Genomic DNA, 16,449 nt, shown 5'->3' with positions numbered 1-16,449 from the left:
AACATTTGCCATACTGATCGATGCCATTTTGAATATCTGTAACTAGTTTTCTGAATTTCACTTTGATAAAATTCTATTCATGAGCAGTTTCTTTTCTTTAACTGCAACTTCAACCTATACCCTAGTCCCTACCCCCTCTAAAACCTTTTTTTCCCCAGTTAATACCAGTGTTTTGGTGACTTTTTAAAATCAATAGATTGTTTTAATTCCTCACTATATGAAACTCAAGCTTTTCATTTTTAGATGGAATAAACTGTAACTTCAGTAGACTGCAATACAGAAAGATTTTGTCACACATGCTGTTTTCCATTTAGTCAGTCAACTGTTTCTAGCGGTCTCAGTCAGAATAGATGCATTTACAGAACTGGGTGTGCTTGAAGCCTTCTTTGCAAGAAGCTTTACATCTGCAATGTACTTGGCAATTGTCTCCTTTTCCTGCTCTGCACCATGTGCTTCTCCACCCAGCTTATCATGTGCTCTTGTTCCTTTCGAAGCATCATATTCTGCACAGAGATAAGATAGTCTAGGCAAAACTCTACCTCTTGTCTACTGTATGCAGCCATTCCTGGTAAATAACCTCCAAGGCCATAGCTGTGTTTTTCCTCTGGACATCAAAAAGGTAATGGCGCTTTTGAACCAGTGCTTGCTGTGACTTCTCCAGATCAATTGCATACTGAATGTTTTTTATGAAAGCCTGTTTCACCTCTCCGAGTTGGGAAATTTTTTTGCTCATTGAGTTTATCAGCAAATTCCCCAATAAAGGCACCATATTTTTTAATTACACAAACAATCAACCCTATTACTGATATGGCAAAGTTGGTCTCTGGAGTACTCACATATATTTCTTTGCATAGAAAATATAAAATAAGTCCCAAGAACATACGAAGCTCTCACAATTAAGTTCACGAACTCATCCTAGAAAAAGTGCTACATAACACTGCTACATATTTGGGTCGGCTGAGGGGCGTGATGGTTAAGAACTGGCTTGGGACACCAGAGGGCCCCAGTTCGGATCCCACATATGAGGGCCAGTGACACTACCCTCCACAGCTAAGATGCTGAACAACAGCTCAACCTGGAGCTGGGCTGCCGTGAGTCGCCGGCGACGGCATAGGCTGCAGCCCCTGTGGCAGTGGGTTGCCATGGGCTACAGTGTGTAGCCAGCAGCCAGCGTGAGCGGCCAGCAGCCGCAGTGAGCAGCTGTCCAGAAGCTGGCAACTGATGTGCCTCGCCCGGGAAGAGCGCAATGATGGTGCTAACTTGGGCCAGTGAAGCAATGTCCTCCACAACTAGACTGAACAACAAAAGGACAGCAACTTGTCTGTTCCCCTTCCCCGAATTCCCTAGCACTGTTCCCATCCCCCAATTCCCCAATAAAAATCTTAAAAACCAAAAAACAAAACATTGCTACATATTTATGGTCACCTTCAAAGTACTCCCCTTGGGGATCTATGCACCAACACCAGTGCTTAGCCCACCCTTCAAAGCAATTTTGGAACTCTTTTTCTGGAATGGCCATCAGAGTTGTCATTGTATTACCCTTGATATCCTGAATGTCATCCAAATGTCTTCTTATCAATATTTCCTTTATCTTCGGGTAAAGAAAGAAGTCATTGGGGGCCAGATTAGGTGAGTAGGAAGGGTGTTCCAATACAGTTATTTGTTTACTGGCTAAAATTTACCTCACAGACAGTGCCGTGTGAGCTGGTGCATTGTCGTGATACAAGAGCCATGAATTGTTGGTGAAAATTTCAGGTCTTCTAACTTTTTCACACAGCCTTTTCAACATTTGCAAATCATAAACTTGGTTAACTGCTTGTCCAGTTTATACAAATTCATAATGAGTAATCCCTCTGATATCAAAAAAGGTTAGCAATATTATTGCAACAAGTTCACAAACATATTTGGCAGATCTCATAGGGTCCTGTTTCATCAGTTTTAGAATAAATGAATTGGAAGAATTCATCAGGGATCAGCCCATGACAAACTTTTCCTCCTTATTCAGGAATGGTTGGTACAAGGACAAGACTTGGCTGCCCAGGTGTGAAAGAGCCTCATTGCCTGCATCCAGGGAGACTGTGTTCTTCAGAGAGGGGGCTGCTGTGGTGGCAGCAGAAAGTACCACCTGGGATAATATGGTTAGTGGGGGCCCACTCATTGATCTTGGTGCCCCAGTGACCTGGGAGAGTCTGTCAGGGGCAGGAGATGGTTGCTACAGTGTTTTGGTGATTAATTGTTTTTTGTTTTTGTTTTTTAATTGGGGAACTGGGGAAGGGGAACAGTGTTGGGGAATTAGGGAAGGGGAACAGACAAATTGCTATTCTTTTGTTCTTCAGTATAGTTGTGGAGGACTTCGCTTCAATGGCCCATGTTGGTATTATCATTGCGCTCTTCCCAAGTGAGGCAGTCACTCGCCAGCCACTGGATGGCCGCTCATGGTGGCTCTTGGCAGCTCACACTGTCTGCCAGCCACTCAAGGTAGCTTAAGGCAGCCCACTGCAGCCCCATTACAGCCTATACCATCACCAGCGACTCATGGCAGGTAGCCCAGCTCCAGGTCAAGCTATTGTTCACTTTCTTAGCTGTAGAGGGTGCAGCGTCACTGGCCCTCATGTGGGATCTGAACTGGGGCCCTGATGCTCAGAGCTGGCATCCCAAGCCAACTCCTAACCAATGCGCCACTTGGCCAGCCCCAATTGTTTTTTTTTAAGTATTCATAATAGATACAGAGATAGAGTATATATGTTATCTTAAGGCCATAAGGCTATTATCATACCTTGAAGAAAGTTGACAGGATCTTCTTTTAGTCTGCATAAATAGTTTACTCTGTATTAAATATTCAAAGAGGTAAAAATGAGAAAGAAATTTTCCTGTAAAGATCTTGTAACTACAATTCAATCTATAGACAATTCCAGAATTAAAACATCTTTTTGGGATTTCTATCTCACTCAGTGTCATCATCATCAAAATCATCAATAAAATTTGCAAATATTTGTGGTATGTTTTCTATGTGTCAGGTCCTGTGATTAGTATTTATATGAATTAATTCATTTAAGCCATACTATTATCCTTTCAGGTAGATGTTATTATTATTTCCATCTGCAGATGAGGAGAAAATTAAGCTTTTTGTTTTAATTTTCACAGGTAGGAAGTAAGAGCTAGGGTATAAGGCCAGGTAGATGAATACTTAACCCCTAGTCTTCATCACTCACTATACTGTCCCGCTTTCTGTCCTCGAGGTTCAACCATGAGCCAATCTTTGAATCTCCCTTTCCTCCACCCTCTCTATCCAATTACTTGTGTCCCATTGATTCTAACTTGGATCTCAAAACTGCCTATTTTCAGCTCTCACATCTCCATTCTCCCCATGCTGGGCTTGCATGAGATCTCATCAAATCTCTGCTTCATGAGTGCAACTGCCTCCCTATCTTAGCCTCCCTACTGCAATCAGTCCTCTGCACTGGCACTGTGAAAGGACCCAATCAGTTCAGGTTCTACCTAATTACAGCAGAGATGTAACTGATGGTAGAATAAAGTTTCAAACTTTGAAAACGGTATTCAGAGTTCTTGTTGTTCATGTTCCAACCCACCTTTCCAGCTTGATCTTCTGCCATTCCCTCCCACCACCCTATGGTCCAGCAACATGAGATTACCAATAATTACCCAGACAATTCAGGGACTTTCCTGACTCTGTGCCTTTGCTCAAATTCTTCTCTCTGTTTGTAACATCTTTTCTTCTATCCTATCTTTAATTCCCATTTTTTCCTAATCAAAAGCCTACACTTTCTTCAAAACCTAGCAAGCATCATCTCCTTTGCAAAGCTTCCTTGACTCCCTGAGTTGGAAGTACTTGTTCTCACAGGACTGTTTATACAGATACACACTCCTTTATTTACAGTTCAGCACTGCAAAATGCCCCCAAAACCAAAACTTTTTGTAATTTTGATGCAAACTTTTATGGTGGCCTAACCTAATTCAAGCTGACATGAAACTACATTCAATATGAAAATTCATGTTTCACTTTAGAAACACTGACTTCATTTTAGAAATAAAAATTGGGTGTGATCACTTAATGTGCCCCAGATTCTTGCTGGGGGTGTTATGTAAATGATGGTTATATGTACAATATTGTCTTAAATTCTGGATTCCATATTACCTCTGGCCTCAAGGGTTTTGGATGTGGGATTGCAGACCTGTACCTAGCGCTCCCCACAGTACCTGGTATTAAAGTTATTTGTTATCATCCATCTCACCAGCCATCTAAGGTTAGAGTTTATGACATTTTCATCAAATCAGGTACTGGTTTAGTGGCTGACATCACCACATACTTCATGTAAGCAATGAAGGGCATCACATGTGAGTTCCCTAAACTGCAGTCACCTACCTTTTCTTCCTTTCAGGTTTCAAATTGCCTAGTTTCCACACCTGTCCAGTACCAACGCCTCCAATCTGCACTCTTAATCCCATCCCTTCATTAGACTTGGTCGCTGTAATTATCCCCTGTATTCTCTACATTACCCATTGGCTCTTTTCATTCCATTTATAAGAAAGTCCAAGTCATCACACATCGTTTTTTAAAACAACCTTCTTTATCCACACTGATATGAAGAAATAAGTAAGTAAGTAAGTAAGTAAGTAAGTAAGTAAGTAAATAAATAAATAAATAAATAAGATTTTTTTAAAAGATTTTTTATTGAGGACTTGGGGGAGGGGAACAGCGCTAGGGAATTGGGGGAAGGGGAATAGACAAGTTGCTGTCATTTTGTTCTTCAGTCTAGTTGTGGAGGACGTCGCTTCACTGGCCCATGTTGGTATTATCATTATCAGGTGAGACAGATAGGTCGCCGGCCTCTGGACGGCCGCTCATGGCGGCTCCTGGCAGCTCACACTGGCTACCAGCCACTCACGCTGGCTGCCAGCCACACACGGTAGATTATGGCAGCCCACTGCAGTAGGGGCTGCAGCCTATGCCGACGGCAGCTCACAGCAGCCCAGCTCCAGGTCGAGCTGTTGTTCACCATCTTAGCTGTAGAGGGCAGTGTCACTGGCCCCCATGTGGGATCCGAACTGGGACCCTGCTGCTCAGAACTGATGTCCCAAACCAGTTCTTAACCAACGCGCCACTCGGCCGGCCCTATAAGACTTCTTCATTATAGTAATAAACGAACTAATAAATGCAAAAGGAACAAATTTTTTTAAATCACCACATTTTGTAAACATAATAATAATTGATTCAGGCAAAAATCATCAATGCATACTAAAACTAGTAGGTAATTATCTACTGAGGAGTAGGATATTCACAAAATCTCAAAGTATCTCTCCACAAATTACTAATTATAGAATTAAAGTTGCTACTTTTACAGTAGAGAAACATGGAAGACACAATCTTATCAAGTGATCTAAGTTCATATCCCCAATAAAAGAACAAAACAATGTCATGCACCTCCTGATATGATGCCCTGAGAAAAACACATCATTTCTGGAGTTTTCCTGAAAAAATTAGTAAATTTTGAAGAAGTATTATTAAACCTACATTGAAGGACAGTCTACAAAATAACCCCTCTGTACTCTTCAATAAATGTTAATATCATGAAAGATAAAGACTTAGGAATTGTTCCAGATTCAAGGGAATGAAAGAGACATGACACCTAAATGAAATACACAATCCTGGTTTGGGTCCAGAATGGGGAAAAATTTGCTAAAAGATATTTGGGGGATACTTACTGAAATTTAAATATAGAATGTAGTTATATAGATAACAGTATTATATCCATGTGAAATTCCTCAACCTGATAATTGTGCTGTTGTTATGGAAAATAATGGCCTTGTTTTTAGGAAATATACACTGAAATACCTAGACATAAAGGGGGCATGACGCCTGCAACTCTAATCATTTAAAGAGAGAAATGTTAACAAATAGTGAATGGTGAATGTGAGTATGTGGAAACTCTCTGTACTATTTTTACAACCTTTCTGCAAGTTTGAAATATTTGAATAAAAAGTCACCAAATATTCCTTATACTCTTGTGTTACCTAAAGCTAACAACTTGTTTCTCTCCTCTCCTATGATATCATTCTTATACTCACTGACTCTACTTCTTCATTTCGTGCTTACATAAGTTCCAACTCCAATTGTCTCTCTTTATTTTTCATCCATCTTGAGCTCCTTTGAGCTTTAAAAATTTTTCAACTCTCCTATAAACTCTTAATTTCCCATGGGGTCCACAATACAACTCTCTTTTATTTTTACCCTACTTTTCTCATCTTTCCTGGTATGTTCACTGACTCCTCATCAGATAGTTGTCCCCCAAGACATTTTATTTTCTTCTCTTTCTATTTGCCATTTTCTCCCTACACAGCTCATTCATTCTCACTGCCTTCTCCCAAACAGTTAAATCCATCTCTGGCTCTCTCCCAAATTCCAGAACCACATCATCAATAGCCTAATTATAAGCTTCATATAGGTGTATTCAATTATACCAAAATTAAAGTTATCATCTCTCTCCCTTTAAACCTTCTGTAGTCCACATCTCAATCACTAAAATCCCTAGCCTCTCAGTTTAGCTTGGAATTGCAATATTGCTTTAACTGCTCCCTTCTCCTTCCTCACTCTGTTACCTCATTCTCTCCTCCACTTTTGGCCTCCAATAGGGGCTGGGCCTGGCTGCCTACTAGAAACCTGTTAGTGTGGCTTGTATTAATGACACCATTCAGAATCTTACTGGATTGTGGCCCAAATCCCTAGCATGAGAGACAAAGCCCTTCCTAATCCAAGGGTAACACATTCTGGCTTCACCCCCTACCACTTATACAGCACTCCTCATGCTCCAGTTATGCTCAGCTTCTCTTGAAAAACAGGCATATCATGCCGCCTCATTCCTTTATCCTTCTTCAAATACTGTTCTCTCTTCTTACGTGATCCTCCACCTGATGATCCTACTCTTCTCTCGGGGCCAAGTTTAAATATCACTTCCATTATAAAGCCTTTCCTTATCCCTACTACCAGATTTAGTTGAGCAAGATTTAATTCTCTGAGCTCCCACAGCACTTGATTTAAAATCCTGTTTTAGTGCTATCTGTAAAGTAAAGTATAGCCTAGTTAGTGGTGTATATGACTGTCCCTCTACATTTTAAACTCCTAGAAGGCAGGGCTATGTGTGGTCCAGTTCTGATTTCCAGGAACACCCAAGCACATGGTAGGCTCTTAGCAAATGTTCAAATGAACGTTCATTTCTTCATGCTGCAGTTACGCTAGTTGCCCTGAGACGTTTCTAACAGTCTGTTATCTTATTCCGAAGTTCCTTTATTGGTAGCCCAATTACAGCTCTTCACTTCTTTCTCTACTGTTCAATTTTGGCTCCACACATAAGGTCTTGGCTTCCACTTTGGCTCTTACCTCTGCCCTGCCCTGCCCTGAGTGCTGGTCAGGCATCCTGCACTGTCCTAATGTCCCATCTTCTTTCCTGCCCTCTTCTCTGGAACTTGAGCTTTTGGAAGAGGTGGCATTACACCTTGACTTGAAAGGATGGGAAGAGCATCTAGAAGAAGCCGTCCAACTTGCACATAAGAAAATTGAGAATCAAAGAGGTGAATAGACTTGTCTAAGGTAATCTACGCAGTTGGTAGCAGCCTTTTGAGTCCATTGCTTTTTCCACTTTACATTGCCTCTGTGAAGGTTTACATATCATCACTCATGGTTATAAAACAGTCTCCCCATAAAAACCCATTTCACAACCCTAGCTCACCTTATTTAGTACCAGGCAGTAATGTTCCAATTTTTGATTGCTGAATGCATTATATTTCTCTATGTTTGCTAAGTAGGTTTTCATGTATTGTAAATAATGCAGAAGGAAAATGTCTCACATATGGGAATTGACTAAATATTGGTCCTTATTTTGCCAGATAATTGTAAAATAATAACCACCTGGGGAAAAATCAGATATACTTTTCTATGCTATATTGTCTTCAATAACATTGGGTTTGATTAACGTGGAAAAAATAAAGCTGAAATGAGAAAAGTAAAGAGGGTTATTTACATCTTCTTTGTTTGTATTTCCTCAAAAAAGCTATAATACAGCACAATTTCAATGATTGTCACAAAATTGGTAGTTCTCAGCAGCATCTAAGATTCCCCATTGACCTGATTGTTCCTGGAATTCATTATAAAAGAAAGATAAAGATAATTTTTCTGGGATTATTGTCAACTGATTATATAAGCAACTACCATTTTCAGGTATTTTTTTTATCATAAAATCACAACAAAGAGAAAGCAGTGATTAAAAGGAAATCCACAAAACATGATATGTAAACTTCCTTGTTTCGTGTCTATATTTATTCTGTCTTCTTTAGAATTCAAAAATCAAAGAAGGCAGAAATTCTTTATTTTTGATCCACTTTTACTTACTACTACCTTCCTGTAGCTTGTGTAAATGTTTTTTCTACTTCTTATATCTGGCATGTGTTAAATGCTTTATTAAAAAATTAACTTTCTAAACAATGCATGAGCCATTTCCAAAATAAAATATCTTCCTCAGCACTTAAAAAAGTATATTCAGTTATAAACAGAAGCATAATTATTCCTAATATGAATTAATTATATGACCATATATGTGATGATTTGTTTCTCTTGCTCAGCAGTTAAGTGCCATTAAGCACAGATGTTTTGGCTTGGGTTCCTCCAAAAGCAGGTCCTGAGACAAGGATTTTAGTGCAAGTGGGTTATTGGGAGGTGATCCCAGGAAGCACCACTAGGAGTGAGAAAATGAGCAGACAAAAGAAGAAAATTAATAAAGGGTATGTTAATGAGCTGGTCACTACCATGTGCCACTGAGCTCAGCTCTGCTGACACTTCTGGGATGCTCTGTAGAACATAGAACATGCCTCAGAGTTATCCTCCCTTGGATAACTGAGATTTATATACCAACCAACCCCCATCTCTCATAGCTTGAGTGCCCCTAAGGTAGGAAAGTATTAACTTCTCAGTATTTCTTTCCTAAGGCTAAATGAAACTTTCAGCAAAAAAAGTCAAGGTGCTGATGGTTGGAAGTAATAGGGTCAACATACACAGGGATAGTGAATGCAAAGGAGATATGGGCAAGACACTAACCGTTTCTGCTATAAATCTATTGCATCACTTAGCAGAAAGTATGCCATGTGGTAGATGCTCAATGCGAAAGGGAGGAAGGAAGGAAAAATGAAGGAAAGAAGGAAGGAAGGAAGGAAGGAAGGAAGGAAGGAAGGAAGGAAGGAAGGAATTAACTGCCCCTTCTAAATCCACATCCAATCTAAGCATCACACTGAAACTGACTAATTGATGGATAAGCTGATTCATGATAGGTCTGTGTATTCTATTTTATGTATCAATGTTGTCTACTGCACACTACAACCTCCCAAAATCCTTTGAGGGGATAAGAAATGCAATTAAAATGTTAAACAGAAACTAACAATCTAAAGAAAACAGCATAAAGAAGGGCAAATTTTCATTTTTCAGGTAATGAGTTAAACTATGAAATGATGCATGCTATTCACTGCAGCACCATTTGTAATAGCAAAAGACTGGAAATGACTTTAATTTCCATTGACTGGATATTTCTTATGTAATTATTGGTTACTTTTATGTTTGATAATAGTCACAAATTCCTGGCACAGAAACTCGGGAGAGAGAACCAGTGTCAGGGTAGCAAAACCTGAACTATAATTAAAGAATCGCTGGAGGCTCAGCACAGACAACTCTGCAGAGTTAAAAATCCCAGGGGACCCAGTTATGGCAGAAAGGACACAATATTGTGAGATTTACCACCAGAAGTTCAACCAGATTCCCATAGTAAATATCAGAGAAAAATCCCCTCCTGCTTCTGACAGGAGGAGGGGAAAAGGAATCCCTTTGAAATATGCCAGAAAACTCTGTTCCTGTTGACAAGGACTGGCCTTAGGTGAAACCTGTTAATCAGAGCCCACTCTGCTGGGGTATTATTAGAGACTAACTGACCTGGGGAAGGGAAATACCCAACTCTAGCTATCTCTAGCCATCCTATCCCAACTAAAGGGCGAGAAAAAACTGAGAAACACTGTGAAGTTCACAGACAAGAGGCGCAGGCTCACAAAAGATTGAGACCTAATCATAAGACTATAGAAAGTTTCCCCTTCTCCCACACCTCACCACCACATTATTAAGTGTCTATTTATAGCAGTTCCTTTTACCTGGTACATGTCTGGCTATCAAGAAGAAATTACAAGGCATAGCAAAAGGCAAAAAAACACACAGTTCAGACAGAGTTTGAAAAGACAAAGCAAGCATGAGAACCAGACATGGCCAGGATGTTGGAAGGATCAGACTGGGAATTTGAAATAACTATGATCAATATGCTAAGGGCTCTAATGAATAAAGTAGACAGCATGCAAGAACAGATGTGCAATGTAATAAAGAGGTGGAAAGCTTAAGAAATAACCAAAAATAAATGCTAGAAATAAAAAAATAACACTGTAATAAAAATAAAGAATGTCTTTGATTAACTTAATAGACTGAACACGACTGAGGGGAAAAACCTCTGATCTAGAGGAATATCAATAAAATCCTTAAAAACTAAAAAGCAAAAAGAACAAAGACTGACCAAAAAAATAGAACAGAATATGCAGACTGTAGGACAATTACAAAAGGTGTAACATATGTGTAATGGGAATACCAGAAGGAGAAGAAAGAAAGAAAGAAGAAAGAAAGAAAGAAAGAAAGAAAGAAAGAAAGAAAGAAAGAAAGAAAGAAAGAAAGAAAGAAACAGAAGAAATACTTGAAACAACAATGACTGAGAATTTCCCCAAATTAATGCCATGCCAAACCACAGATCCAGGAAACTCAGAGAACACCCAGCAGGATAAATCCCCCAAAATGATACTTCTGCATATCACATACAAACTGCAGAAAGTCAAAAATAAAGGAAAAAAGCTGGAGTTGGGAAAAAAACACCTTACCTATAGAAGAACAAAGACAAGAAATACATTTAACTTCTCAGAAACCATACAAGCAATAAGAAAGTGGAATGAAATATTTAAGGTGTTGAGAGGAAAAAAACCCCACCAAATTAGAATTCTGTACCCTACAAAATTACCCTTCAAAAGTGAAGGAAAAATATAGACTTTCTCAGACAAACAAAAATTGAGGGAATTTGTTGCCAGTAGACCTGCCATGCAAGAAATGTTAAAAGAAGTTCCTTAGAGAGAAGGAAAATGATATGTCAGAAATTCATATCTACATAAAGAAAGGAAGTGCATTGAGGAATAAATAAGTGAAGATAAAATACATTTTTTATTTTTCTTATTCTCAATTGACCTAACACAGTAACAGTTTGTTCAAAACAATAATAGCAACAATGTATTTGATTATATATATATATATGTGTGTGTGTGTGTGTGTGTGTGTGTGTGTGTGTGTGAAATAAATGAGAGCAATAATAAAAGAGATGAGAGAAAGGGACTAGGATTATTTTGTTATTGTAAGGTACACACATGACCTGTGAAGTGGAATAGTGTTATTTGAAAATGAACTTGAATTAGTTGTAAATGTACTTTGCAAACTCTAGGGCAACTAAAATAAAGTTTATAAAATAAAAAAAGAGGTATAACTGATATGCTAAGAAAGGAGAGAAAACAAAATCATAAAAAATTCTCCATTAAAACCACCAAAGGTAGGAAAAAAAGGAACAAAGAACAAGGGCAACGAATAGAAGACATTTAAAAATATGGTAAATGTTAATATCAATAATAACTTTGAATGTCAATGCCTAAATAAATGAATTAAAAGACAGATTGTCAGAGTATATAAAAAACACAACCAAACTATATGGGTTTTCTACTAAAAAACAAACAACAAAAGATCTTAAATATAAAGACATATAGATTAAAAGTAAATGAATGGGGAAAAATATGCCATGATATCACCAATCAAAAGAAAGCAGGAGTACATATATTTTTTCCAGGCAGAGCACACTTCAAAGTAAGGAAAATTATCAGGGATAAAGAGAATTACACAATGATAAAGGGATCAATGCTCCAAAAAGACATTACAATTGTTAACATACAATTGTTAACAACAGAGCATCAAATTACATGAGGCAAAACCTGGTAGAACTGCAAGGAGAAACAAATGAATCCACTATCACAGTTGGAGACTTCAACAACCCTCTTTCAGAAATGGACAGCTCCAACAAAAAACCAGGAAGGATATAGTTGAACTTAACAACACAATCAATTGGATGTAATTGACGTCTATAGATGACTTCGTTCAACAACAGCAGAATACATTTTTCTCAGTCTCACTTTGGAACATTCACCAAGACAAACCACATTCTGGGCCATAAAATAAATTTGCTGTAACAAATTTAAAAGATTAAAAATCATATGATGTCTGCTCTCAGACCACAGTGGAATTAAACTAGAAATCAATAACAGAAAGGTCACCAAAAATGGTTGTACCATTTTGCATTCCCACAAGGAATGCATGAATTTTCCTATTGCTCCACATCCTCGTTAGCATTTGGTGTTTTTAGTGCTCCATATTTGGGTCATTCTAGTAGGTGTTTATCTCATTGTTGTTTTGACTTGCATTTCCCTAATGACATATGACATGGAACATCTTTTTGTATGCTTATTTGCCATCTGTGTATCTTCTTTGGTGAGGGGTCTTTTAAGGTCTTTAGCTCATTTGTTAATTGGATTGTTTTCATTTTTAGTTGTAGGAGTTCTTGGTATATTTTGGATAATAGTTCTTTATCAGGTGTGTCTTTTGCAAGCATTTTCTAAATTCTCTTAATTTCTCTATCAGGCTATATTTTTAAAAACAGACAATATCCCTATCACCTTTCTGTAATTTTTATGTGCAAGATATTCCTGTGGGCAAGGTACAACCACTTTGGAAGACATTTGGGCGATTTCTCACAAAACTAAACATACTCTTAACATAAAATCATGCTCCTTGGTATTAACTCAAAGGAGATGAAAACATGTTCACACAAAAACCTCCATATGGATGTATATAGAAACTTGATTTATTACTGCCAAAACTTGGAAGCAACCAAGATGTCCTTTAGTAGGTGAGTTGTGGTATATCCAGACAAAGGACTATTATTCAGGGCTAAAAAAAATGAGCTATCAAGCCATAAAAAGACATGGAGAAATCTTAAATGCATGTTACTAAGTGGGTGAAGTTAATCTGAAAAGGCCACATATTGAAATATTCCAACTATATGACATTCTTAAAAAGCCATAACTATGGAGACAATAAAAAGACCAGCTTGTCAATTTCTATAAAAAATTCTTCTGGGATTTTGATTGAAACTGTGTTGAAACAATTTGGGGGAAAGTGACATCTTAGCAATACTGAGTCTTCCAATGAACATGATCATGACTCCATTCATTTAGATTTTTAATTTCTCTCATCAGTGTTTTCTACTTTTAAGCATACAGATCCTGCACATATTTTGTAAGATTTATATTTAAATAGTTCTTTTTTGGTGCTTTTTTTTTTCACGTGTCACACATCTTTAATGTAGTGCATTGGTAGAAAAAAGGCCAGCTTTCGCTCCCAGGCGTGCTCTCCTTAGTTTAATATCATGATTTAGAAGATGCAGATGTTATTGCCTAAATATTATTCTATACATTTCCATCAGTGTTCAGGAAAATGGCTACTTAATTTACACCATAATTACTGGGTTACAGCTTTAGCTCATTGGCAATTTTGGAAGCAATATTTTTGAAAGCTATGGATGTCCCTGAGAGCCGCTTGAACCGGACCCCATTCAGCGAGTCTTGGCCGCTTGCACACCTCCATCTCCCACTGCACGAGGTTCTCTGCGTGCCCATCGCCGTGGACACAGAAGAGGAGGAAGTGCTCTCTCTGCTCATAGTCGCAGTTATTGGCGTCCAGCACTTTGCGGATTTCCCGCATCATGTCACCGGGGTCCATGGAACTAGTGGTTTTCATGCTCCAGGTAACGCGCAGGGAACGAGGCTTTGCTTATTTGCTGTCATCCTTTTGCTCAGCAGACACGTCGCGACTTCAGCCCTCATATCTCCCGTTCCTCTCATATTCAGTTGGAAGCCTCCTGGTGAGTTTTGAGGTTAATTTACTGAAAAGATTAGTGGAGCCTCGGCTTCGGGTCTGTGACAGTGGCGTGGCTTCGTGGGACAGGCTGGGCGAGGCGGGCAGGCCATTGTAGGTGGTGGTCCGCCGCTCCCGGGGCTGGCCATGGAAAGTGCTACGAGTGGCAGTGCCTCTGGGGAAGCAGATTCGATCCGGGGTGGTTGCACTGCTAATACTGTGTGTGGAAGCAACTGGGGTTCTCTGATCAGGAATAGTGCTGTTCTCTCTGCCATTTGGAATTACTGAGTCTCTATCCGTTGTAGCTCTTTCACTGCAAACATAAGTATTCCGCCGAGTCATTCCGCCAGATGCTGTATTACTACTTGGGACAGCGGAGCTCTTCTTGCGTTCAGGAATATCCGCCTTGTTGGGGTTGCTTGCATTCCCGAGCATGGGACTGGCTGGAGCAATTCCCTTTCCTCCAAACAGCACTGCCACTTGACTTCCGGGAGGGAATTCCATCTTTTTTGAGGTCACCATCTGCAGTGCTGGTCTGACTCCTTTTCGGATATGCCACAACTGAAGGAACCGCCGGCCCAGCATGGTCACTGTAACGCCGCTGCTTCTGGCTTGAGGAAACACTTCTCTGCACTTTGTGGTGCGGAGACTGGCCAGTGCTGTTGTTGAGGTCACTGCTTGGCCTAACCTTAGCAAGTGAAAGATTGCTGCTAGAACTGGAGTCACTAGCATCCAGCTCTGAAGATTTTCTCCTCAACAACAAATATGTAGCTGTGATTTCATCATATTTCATTTTACTCAGAGATTCTTGGATTTCTTCTTGTGAATATCCCATTCCCACCATAATATCTATCCTCTTCTGATCTGAGATGTCTAGTTCTGGCTCAACAAATGGCTTGAGCTCGTCCTCCTCATGGCCGGCATTGATCCACCGGTCCTTCATGATTTGCTCTGGAGTGCCTCGTTTGATTGGACTTAGCACCAGGAAACATTTGAGAAGGTTTTCACAGTCTGTGGACATGTAGAAAGGGATTCTGTATTTCCCTCTTAATACTCTCTCTCTCAGTTCCTTTAGGTTCTGTCCATCAAAGGGGAGCGACCCGCTGACGAGGGTGTAAAGAAAGACACCAAGGCTCCACACGTCCACTTCGGGCCCGTGGTATTTCTTGCCCTGGAAGAGTTCTGGGGCTGCATATGGAGGACTGCCACAAAACGTGTCCAGTTTACTGCCAACAATAAATTCATTGCTAAAACCAAAGTCAGCTATTTTAATGTTCATATCAGCATCTAACAATAGATTTTCAGCCTTGAGATCTCTGTGAACAATCCGCTTCTGGTGGCAGTACTGGACCGCAGACACTATCTGTCTAAATTTAGCTCTTGCTTCTTTTTCCTTCATTCTTCCATGTGCAACCAAATAGTCAAACACTTCACCTCCACTTGCATACTCCATGATTAGGTGGAGTGTTTTGTCAGTTTCAATGACTTCAAATAACTTCACTATGTTTGGATGATTTAAAATCTTCATTATTCTTACTTCTCTGAAGAGCTTTTGGAGACTTGTTGGATTCAACTGCGTTTTGTCAATTATTTTTATTGCAACCTCTCTGCCTGTAAGGATGTGTCTTGCCAATTTCACTTTTGCAAAATTCCCTTTGCCAATTGTTTTCAACAGTCTGTAGTTTCAGATGTGAGGCTGTTCGTCTGCACAGGAAGCTATAGAGTTTCTACAACGAGCTCCTGAGCGCCCGGTGCGAGAGATAACTTCTTGCCGCCCATCTCCGTGTGACGTGTGGTTCTCGGTGTCTCATTCATTCACCGTTGGCAATGGGGTCCTCGTGGACATTCTACTTCACTTCACTCCGCACAACGTGAGGGTGAAACAAAACAGCACGGCCCCAGAGGCCGGCGACCGCGTCCTGGAGTGGCCGGCGGCTCCCCTCCCCCACGGCCGTCTAGATCCCGGGCCGGGCCCGGGCCGTCCCCCGGCGGGTCCCGGGGCTCATGCTCCCCCGGCCCCGGCGAGGAATCCCGCGGGCGGTGGTGGCAGGGCCGGGCCGGCGGCAGCGGGTTGAGGGTCGGCCCGCCGGCGTCCCCACGCCTCAGGGCGCCCCGCGGGCCGGGACCCCCTCGCCTCCTCCTCCGCCCCCGCCCGTCGCACCGCGGGTTTCAGCGCCCGGGCCTCCACACAGCGCCGCTGGCGGCCCCTGAAGAGAAAGCGGAGGAGGATGTGCAGGAGGTGGAGCGCAAGACAGGCCGCCGCGGGCTGCGGGCGCCGGCCACGGAGGGGGCCCGGCTGCTCGTGGTGCTCTGGCTCGCTTTCCGCCTCAGCCTCCGCCTGCTGGCCACCGCCGCCGCCG

At 40.7% G+C, this 16,449-nt stretch overlaps 2 pseudogenes across 1 annotated transcript; both read right to left on the bottom strand.

Moving 5' to 3' along the window:
• Positions 1-318: 318 nt before the first annotated feature.
• On the bottom strand, positions 319-2,158 carry LOC109373910 (ATP synthase F(0) complex subunit B1, mitochondrial pseudogene; annotated as a pseudogene).
• An 11,365-nt stretch (positions 2,159-13,523) lies between these two features.
• On the bottom strand, positions 13,524-15,950 carry LOC109373912 (MAP/microtubule affinity-regulating kinase 3 pseudogene; annotated as a pseudogene). The gene has a single exon (XR_002122319.1). The product of XR_002122319.1 is annotated as an MAP/microtubule affinity-regulating kinase 3 pseudogene (transcript).
• Positions 15,951-16,449: the final 499 nt, after the last annotated feature.

This window comes from Hipposideros armiger, unplaced genomic scaffold, assembly GCF_001890085.2.
Source record: "Hipposideros armiger isolate ML-2016 unplaced genomic scaffold, ASM189008v1 scaffold_752, whole genome shotgun sequence".
Classification (NCBI taxonomy): Eukaryota; Metazoa; Chordata; class Mammalia; order Chiroptera; family Hipposideridae; genus Hipposideros; species Hipposideros armiger.
The sequence above is the reverse complement of the archived record's forward strand: the minus strand, read 5'-3'. Positions and strand labels throughout refer to the sequence as shown.